This window comes from Polyodon spathula, chromosome 3, assembly GCF_017654505.1.
Source record: "Polyodon spathula isolate WHYD16114869_AA chromosome 3, ASM1765450v1, whole genome shotgun sequence".
NCBI classification, from domain to species: Eukaryota; Metazoa; Chordata; class Actinopteri; order Acipenseriformes; family Polyodontidae; genus Polyodon; species Polyodon spathula.
Window position 1 is genome coordinate 45,974,862 of NC_054536.1, and position 9,478 is coordinate 45,984,339.

Sequence of the window (9,478 nt, forward strand, 5' to 3'; positions counted from 1 at the left end):
TAGGGCCACCAGGCACTGAGTCTGTGCTGCATAGAATCCGAATGAGAGGAACAGGTGGGGGCCTAATACTTGCTGCAGAGGAAATTAATCTAAGTGTTGTGACAGTCAGTGAATCTATAATTAGGAAAATGGAGAAAAAAAAAATGATTTTTTTTTTTTTTTTTTTTTTTTTTTTTTAAACAATGTACCCATGGTGTGGCAATGTAATATTACTGGAGGTTTAAGGTTTAAAAACTATACAAGAGAAGCACATTCCAATGAATTGCATACATGATAATTGCATATTCCTGTTAACTTTTTTAAAAAGTGAAGCACATTTCCTATGAAAATGCACATGCAGAACATTTCTGTGAATTGCACGTACCTCACAGTTTTATGCATTTAACCAGAATAAGGAACATACACTTTCATTTAACCAGAATAAGGAACACATTTTCAAAAGAAATTTGCTTTACAATTGTATGCAATTATCTGATAAACAATTAAATGCATTACACTGTGTGTGTTACTGGTACTATCATTGCATAAAACTATTAGGCACCTGGGCTATGCAATTAACAAGATTCTACTGTAATAGACCTTACTATAATGTGCTTCTAGAACTATTTAAGTTGCATTTCAGTGTATCTTAATAATTTCAGTATGTAATGAACATTTCACCAGCCTAATTGTTTGTGTTTCCTAGAGGTATTAGGCACAATTGTAAAGGTTTTCTTTCATTAAGAGAGGGTTTTTTTTTTTTTTTTTTGGAAGGATCTGGCAACATTGGTCTCATGTAACAAGCACACGCTAAGCAACATTAAATGGGAGGCTTAATGTGATTATTATACAGTATGTTAATAATCAAAATACAATAATAGTCTTTTATGATAGCACTGGAGTACTAGGCTTAATATTTCCAAAGTTTCTAAAGCTTTGAATTAAATTTAAGCACATTTAGCCATGTTAAGCATTTCTAATTTCACAATAAGCCTTTTACAGTGTCTGATTTGTAATTTCAGAAAGGACACATCCACATAGTAGTAGAAAATAGCAATTTATTGGTTGTGAAAGATATGCCTGATGGAACATGAACAATTGCCAAACAGTTACGCCTGACATGAATATGATAACCGACAGATACATAATACATTTATAATTTGGCCCATGGCCTTATCCATTGGAGCTCGATAGCCGCCCCTATGATGGCCGAGCTAGAAAAATTATATAGTGATTAAGAATGACTCGGCCAGCGGGCAGGACGAGTGACACTTGGGGCCACCTTCCCCATAGACAAGGCATGCTGCAGGGTGGAGGCAGGGAGGAGGAGGACCAACAAAGAAATAATAGGGGTTTTTCGGCAGAGAGACCTTTTTAACTGGTAACATATGAGACTGATGGGCAGAGTCTCCTTTCAGGAAAGACAAAAGTTTCCAATTCTGGTGAATACGATTGTTTTTACTTCAAGTAGTAAAACATGTCAAATATTCATTTTGATATTTGCCCTACCGCTAAAATATAAGCTATAGCATGGGCTGGTTAACGTACTTAAATATAGACGTTAATTTTATGGAAATAAGTCCAAAAAAATCATAATCATAAAGCGACGTAAGGGAACTTTATGCCAGTTCAAGAAGTTCAGCTGAGGACCGGTATTCAGTCTCCAGTTTTATAATCCTGAGCTGGACTAAAAACATATTTCAACAGTAGACATCTCTGTTGACATAAAGTTTAAAACCAACAATAATGTATTCCTGTCAGTGGGGAAAACTCTTAGAAATGCAGGTAACGACAAGGCCAGACTCCATCCCCCGAATTACTGGCCTGGATTTTAAGCGTCTATGGGAAACTGAGATACTGTCCACTGACTCTGCAGTCAAACTGATGCTTAGTCTGGTTTGATCGTAAACTTAATCTGGCACGACTTGGACACGAGGGTGTCCGACAACTAACAAAAACATATTTTGAGATTCAAAAGGATGAAAATGTACTAGGAATGTGTGTGCGCATATAACGATTTCACAAACTCTGTTCAAGATCCGGCTTCAGTCTGTTCTCCTTAATTCCTTAGTGTCATCTGAAACTCCACCCATCACAGATTGTAATCCGTCCTCCAGTTTCTAGTGAGATGGCAATTTTGATGCAGAAATTCATGTGCAATTTATTTTTAATAAGCCGAACAATATTACACTGAGGATGTATACACTATAAAAGTTTTTGATTTTGTCTTAATTTAAATGTGTTTTAATTATTTTTCTTCCTACAAATGACAGGTACCCATGTTATAAATAGTGTAAACCACTTCGGGCCATGTGGTTCAGATGATATATACCACTTCTGGGGTGGTTAAAGGCTCTCGGCTGATGCCTCGGGCCTTTTCACCACCCCAGGTGTGGTATATATCATGGGAACCACACAGCTCATCGTGGTTTATACCTTATTTATAAGATGGCTTGAATAAATGAAGTGCTGCGAGTGGCTGAACAAGATCACATGACAGTGCGGTAATAATTGTCTTGACATCACAGACCAACTTACTTACCTGATCTATTAATATTACTACGCCTTAATAGTAACAATTATCTAAACAGTGTTTCTGTAGGTAAAAATGTCACATACAACTGAAACAACATTTTAATCACACAACAATCTTAGTGACAGATGAAAAAATAAAACTGAATTACTGATAAATTGGCAAATGTACTGTGGCATTTATTTAGTCAAACAACAGAACAAAGAAAACTCAGAAGCAAGCAGTAGCAGCAACACTATTCAAAAGCCATCTGAGAAATCACCACGCAAGTCTCACTCAGCATGTATATATGTAGCAGCAGCATCTAATTATTAAACTAAATATCGCCTTATAAAACAGACTAGTGAATATACAATGTTTAAACTCGACACAACAGACACATCTCACCACTACCCTCCGATTTCAGAAACATATTTAAAAATAAATTAAAATCTCTCCTGCTCTTTGCTGACACAACCATTGAACTTTTAAACAAAGTCGGAATTGGCATAGAATTCTATTGTGCTCGCCGCGGACGGGAAGGACTGCAGCACAGCACAAACTGACAGGGAAATCTTCTAATGCTGGTTTACAGTCTAGGGAAATTACGCTGGTTACTGACATCGGTGTGAAAATGGTGTGATAAATTATTGGTCAGCTTCTCTTGAAGACCGGAAAACCTGAGTAGAACATGTCCTACAAAAAATAAATAAATAAACTCCCGCCAGTGTAATGTTTGGCTGTTCCATGAATCCTCCTTCAGATCTGAGAAGTCTGTTTGCTTTCAATTCACAAATGTCAATTAATCGCGAAAAATGTTCTATAAATGGCAATGTTCAATGTATTGTTTATGGCAAATAAAAAATACAAAGTATAAAATATGCTACAATCAAACAGTCTTCAGGGACTATTTTTTCTCAGTGGAAGGATACATAATATATTTCTTATTTTTTCCTTAAAGTTAGTTTGTGTAATTATTTTCAATAAAGAATGTAGCCATTTTATAAGCGAAATAACCCACACCCTGTCGTGGGATTTCTCTCTCTCTCTATAGTGAGCTGGCGACTCACCATACAGGTTGTTTTTTCTTTAAAGTCACGTCCCAACACACAGATTGAAAGGAACAGCGCTCACGCATACTTTTAATAAACAAAATGAAATAAACAAAAGTAAACACCTTGATTCTATTTGGAGCACTAATTAAATATTCACCAGGAACCTACTCCAATAAAACCAGGCAGTTAAGCTGTTTACCAGCTGAAACAAAAACATAAGATTAAACACCAAAAAGACTTTTACACAGTACCTTTTACATAACGAAAACACAATCAACCAGGCCCTCCACACAACAGCAGCCCTAAGCACAATAACTGCTTTCTTTAAATACCCTGCAATTGGCTCTAATTTACAATAATCAACAGGTGCAGGGGATAATTAATTATAAAACAATTGACAATTAAATTAAAATTTTTCTGAGCAGCAAGGAATTAACCCTCTCTATGCTCACAATATATATATGGCTCTAAAAGGTATTCACTCCCCTTGGACTTTTCCACATTTTATTATGTTACAACATGGAATCAAAATGGATTTAATTGGGAGTTTGCCACTCATCAACACAAAAAAGTCAAAGTAAATAATAAAATCTACAAATTGTTCTAAATTAATTACAAATATAAAACAGAAAATAATTGATTGTATAAGTATTCACCCCTTGCTATGACACGCCTAAATAAGCTCTGGTGCAACCAATTGTCTTTAGAAATCACATAATTAGCTGAATGGAGTCCACCTCTGTGCAATTAAGGTGATTCACATGGTTTCAAGTTAAATACACCGGACTCTAGGAGGTCCCACAGTTGGTTAGTATATTTCCTAACAAAAAACTACATCATGAAGTCAAAGGAACATTCTAAGCAATTCTGGAATAAGATTCTTCAAAAGCACCAATCAGGGGTAGGATATAAGAACATTTCCAAGGCATTGAATATCACCTGGAGCACAGTAAAGTCCATTATTAAGAAATGGAGAGAATATGGCGCAATTGTGAATCTGTCTAGAACAGGCCGTCCTCAAAAACTGAGTATCCGGGCGAGAAGGGCACTAGTCAAGGAGGCCACCAAGGGGCCTATGGCAACTCTAAAGGAGTTACAGTCTTCCACAGCTGAGCTGGGAGAGACTGCAAATGGCAACAATAGCTGGGTGCTTCACAAAACTGGCCTTTATGGGAGAGTGGCAAAAAGAAAGCCATTGTTGAAAAAAAACTCACATCAAATCTCAGCTAGAGTTTGCCAGAAGGTGTGGGAGACTCTGAGACCAAGTGGAAGAAGATTCTATGGTCTGATGAGACCAGAATAGAGCATTTTGGCCTCAATGCTAAGCGCTATGTTTAGTGCAAAGCTAGCACCGCACATCATCCTGAGAACACCATCCCTACCGTGAAGCATGGTGGTGGCAGCATCATGCTATGGGGATGCTTCTCTACGTCAGGGCCTGGAAAGCTTGTGAAGATAGAGGGCAAAATGGATGAAGCAAAGTACAGAGAAATCCTGAAGAAAAAGCTGCTGAAGTCTGCAAGAGACCTGGGACTTGGGAGAAGATTTATCTTCCGGCAGGACAATGACCCCAAATACACAGCCAAAGCCCGGACCTCAATCCAATTGAGAATATGTGGAAAGATTGCTCAAAGGTCCACATCCAACTTGATAGAGCTTGAGCAATTTTGCAAAGAAGAATGGTGGTCAAAAATTGCAGTGTCAAGATGCGCAAAGCTGGTAGAGACTTATACAAATAGACTCATGGCTGTAATTGCTGCCAAAGGTGCCTCTACCAAATATTGACTCAAGAGGGTTAATACTTATGCAAGTAAATGTGGAAAAGTCCAAGGGGGGTGAATACTTTTGAGTGACACTGAGTGTGTGTGTGTGTGTGTGTATATATATATATATATATATATATATATATATATATATATATATATATATATATATATACACACACACACACAGTGCCTATAGAAAGTTTACACCCCCTTGAACCTTTTTCACATTTTGTTGTGTCAGTGCCTCAGAGTTTCATACATTTAAATGAGTAATTTTTTCCCACTTATCTACACACCATACTCCACACTGTTAAGGGGAAAAAAAAGGTTTTATTGAGAAAAAAATTATATATTACAAATATATCATAATTGGATAAGTCTCCACCCCCCTGAGGTAATACTTGGTGGAAGCACCTTTGGCAGCAATTACAGCTGTGAGTCTGTTGGGATAGGTCTCTACCAACTTTGCACACCTAGATTTGGCAATATTTAACCATTCTTCATTACAAAACTATTCAAGCTCTGTCAAGTTCCTTGGGGAGCTTTGATTGACAGCAATCTTCAATTAATGCCACAAATTCGTCTTCACCGTACACCAAGGGATATTCAAGGCATTTGATATTTTTTTATGAAGGCGATTGGTTACACCTGATCTAACTTAGGATTGCTATTATAAGGGGGCTGGACACTTACACAACCAAGCTGTTTCAGTTTTTATTTTTAATTAATTTTCTACAAAATTCTAGAATATTTTTTTTCACCTGGAAGTTGTGGGACAGGATGTGTAGATAAATGAAAAAAAAAAACTGTTTAATGCATTTTAATTCCAGGCTATAAGGCAACAATATATATATATATATATATATATATATATATATATATATATATATATATATATATATATATATACACACACACACACACAGTGTGTGTGTGTGTGTGTGTGTGTGTGTGTGTGTGTGTGTGTGTGTATCAGTATATTATATAAATATACATAGATATAAGACATATATATATATATATATACTATATATAATATATTATATATATTAACGTGGGCGAAAGCAATTACTTCTTTTCAGCATTATACACACAAGCTTACCTGTCTTTCATTACTGAAATGTTTCCTAAATTAAAATGAATATCTGCAAGACAAATGCATACAATTATTCAATTTTAATACTTGGTAGAATGATAGACTGTGATAAGGTGCTCTTTCAAATGGCTTTTAAAAAGGAAAACTATTAAACATTAAAACAACCATGAGATGCTTCACAATTAAATTCTCTCTTGGCCCCTGCAGTTCTTATTGTACTGTAGTTGTAGGTGATTGATTTGCAGCAGCCAATAGTACTTTGTAAACAGGTCCACTGTAGTTGATTTTGCACGACAGCTAAGCATACACAGCTGGCGCGTATCCAGACCCTACAGCACGTCTAATACAGCAAACCTTCCATCGCGCTTTCATCACCCCATGACCCAGTACTGTACAACCCCACCAGCGTGTCACCCAGTACAGCGCAATCCCATCACCACGGGACCCCTTACCGTGGGACCCCATCATCACGGGACCCCATCACCGCGGGACCCCATCATCACGGGACCCCATCACCGCGGGACCCCATCACCACAAACCCCATCATCACGGGACCCCATCACCACGGGACCCCCTCAATATGGGACCCCTTACCGTGGCACCCCATCACCACGGGACACCATCATCACGGGACCCCATCACCACAGGACCCCATCACCACGGGACCATTTACCGTGGGACCCCATCGACACGGGACCCCATCATCACGGGACCCCATCACCACGGGACCCCTTATCGCGGGACCCCATCATCATGGGACCCCATCATTGCGGGACCCCTTTACAGCAACAGACCACCACAGCGAGCTCCGTTACAGCGCTGTACTTGCTGCCTGCCTGAGATGCACCGAGGGTCTTGGTTATTGTAAAGTAGCTGCATGGTTTGTTTCAAGTCATGACTCAGTACTGTACAACCCCACCAGCGTGTCACCCAGTACAGCGCAATCCCATCACCACGGGACCCCTTACCGTGGGACCCCATCATCACGGGACCCCATCACCGCGGGACCCCATCCTCACGGGACCCCATCACCAGGGACCCCATCACCACGGGACCCCATCATCACGGGACCCCATCACCACGGGACCCCATCACCATGGGACCCCTTACCGAGGGACCCCATCATCACGGGACCCCATCATCGCGGGACCCCATCACCACGGGACCCCCTCAATATGGGACCCCTTACCGTGGCACCCCATCACAACGGGACACTATCATCACGGGACCCCTTATCGCGGGACCCCATCATCATGGGACCCCATCATTGCGGGACCCCTTTACAGCAACAGACCACCACAGCGAGCTCCATTACAGCGCTGTACTTGCTGCCTGCCCAAGATGCACCGAGGGTCTTGGTTATTGTAAAGTAGCTGCATGGTTTGTTTCAAGTTATTGTTATTATTTTTATTTCTTTTACACATTACCTTAACAAGTTGCTCTTTGTCATTAAATACGTATTTTCCATGCAGAGTTCAGAAGCAGTTCATGTACAAAGCACTTTTTTATTATTATTTGGCATATAGTACCAAAATGAATAAATAGTCAAAACGAGTGAAACATTAGGTTACTTACAGTAATGCTTGCCCATTGGGTAGGTAATTGCTGAGCTGCTGATAGGCCCCTTCTTGGGATGACCCACATGGTGTCGATGTCAAGTGAACCACTAAGCCGTGGAGGGAGTACCACAGGGAGCAATATGTCGTCTCCGCCGAGGCGAAGACATCCACCTGCACCGAACCAAATCATTCCCAAATGCACTCCACTACCTGAGTGTGAAGTCACCACTCTGATGGAAGGGGACCCTCCCTCAAGAGGAGGTCCGCTGCACAGTTCACTGCTTCGAGAATGTGCTTTGCCCGCAGGGATAGCAAGTTCCTCTTAGCCCACATCAAAAGCCTGAAGGCAATGTGATGCAACCCCGGGGACCATAGGCCACCCTGGTGGTTGACATATGCCACCACTGTTGTGTTGTCTATCCAGATCAACACATGCATACCCCTTAGCACTGGGAGGAAATGGCTGAGAGCAAGGGAGACCGCCTGCAGCTCCAGCATGTTTAAAGGCAGGGATGTCCAATGGTCCGGCCAGGATCTGCGACTTCTCTGCCTTCCCAGACTGCCCCCCAACCCAAGTTCAAGGCATCTGTCATCATAGCTTGGTCGGTTGAAGACCACTCCCACATGTACACCCTCTTGCAGTTGAGAGGTTGTCCTCCACCAGGGTAGGGCTGCCGTGCACGTGTTAGACACAGTCAGCCAATGGTCTCTGTCGCGTTTGGTGTTGAGGTGGAATGCAGACCCAGCTGAATGGCCACGGCCATCAGACCCAACAGTTTCTGGCACAATAGGAGGGTGACCTTGAAACAGGGACGGGCAATGACAGGTATGCACGCATTGTACTGGACCTTGAAACAGGGACGGGCAATGACAGGTATGCACGCATTGTACTGGAGTCCAGCCGAAACCCTAAGTGCGTTGTGCACTGCACCAATGTAAGCCGACTCTTTGCATCGTTGATGGTGAGGCCTAGCCTAGCAGGATAGCTTCCACACACCTTGAAAACAGGTGTGTAGATGTGTAGGGAGAGATGGATGGCAGCACAGCAAGTACACGTCCCATAAGTCCATGGCCAGACAGACTGGAGAATGTGACGGTGAGTCAGCATCTGGAACCTCTTCTCTTAAGAACCCGTTGAGGAGCTTCAGGTCTAGGATGGGTCGAAAGCCAGCATCTTTTTTGGACACCAGAAAATACCTTTAGTATCCCTCTCCGTAGGAGGTGGGATCTATGAGATGAATGGGTCGCTTGTACAGCAAGGCGGCCACACCCTTCTGAAGTATCAAGGCCTGGAGAGGGTCCAAAGTGGAACTGAAACATGTAACCTTTGTGCATGGTGGCGAGCACCCAGGTGTCCGAGGTGCAAGCGCGCCAGTACTACAGCTACAGGGGCCCTGTTGGGATCTCTGTAGGATCTCCTCCACGGCTGACACAAAGGTGTGTCCAGAGGACATAAGAGGAGATAGAGAGATGGGGAGTGAATACGGGGGGCCTGTGAGTCAGGGATGTCC